The following is a 743-nucleotide window of genomic DNA, read 5'->3' as shown; positions in this document are numbered from 1 at the left end:
CACAAAGACATGATTGTGTACCTATACATAAGTATAGTGAACATAGACCCTTTACACAGCATGTCTATTGATATAAAGTCCACATATACATTTGGTAGAGTTGTAAAATAGCTTCTTGTTCTTAAGTGAGCATTGAAAGGTGATAATGATGCTCTGGACTATGAAAGGTTACATCGCTTCACAGAAGCAGGACTTACCCAAGCCCTTGCTGCTGCTCACTCTCTTCCCACTCAACATCAATCTTTTAGAAGGAAAGGTGGGGAGGTCTGCCTCTGGCTGGTGATGAGACCTCCTAGGAGGGCTTGGTTGTCCTTGAGGAGGTCACCACGGAGTTTGGTGTGACAGGACACACTCAGATAAGCAGGAATGGTTGTCCTGCTGGGCCGTTGGTGACCTCCTGGGCAAGACGAGTTGTGAAGTCATCCCCAAGCGCTGAGCCTCTCTGTGCTGCCCTGGGGCACCATGATCAAGGGGTGCTGCTGGGCACTTGCACCCATGGGTATGTGAACGTGAGACTCAGCCACACTGAGAGTGGATAGATGGGAGGAGTAGAACCTGAGAAGCCGGAACCCCAGTTTCCTAAAGCCACCTTTTCCTCTAGAATCTAGAGCACCTGTGATGGACACACAGGCCCACTTGCTCCAGCAGAAAATGAGCCGCCTTCAGCAGGTGCTTCCTGTGCCCAGATGTACAGGTGACAGGAGCACAGCTGGCCTTCCTGCTGCTGCTTGAAGTAATGGCCC

This window comes from Chinchilla lanigera, unplaced genomic scaffold (assembly GCF_000276665.1).
Source record: "Chinchilla lanigera isolate Chin_1 unplaced genomic scaffold, ChiLan1.0 scaffold00097, whole genome shotgun sequence".
Lineage (NCBI taxonomy): Eukaryota > Metazoa > Chordata > Mammalia > Rodentia > Chinchillidae > Chinchilla > Chinchilla lanigera.
The sequence above is the reverse complement of the archived record's forward strand: the minus strand, read 5'-3'. Positions refer to the sequence as shown.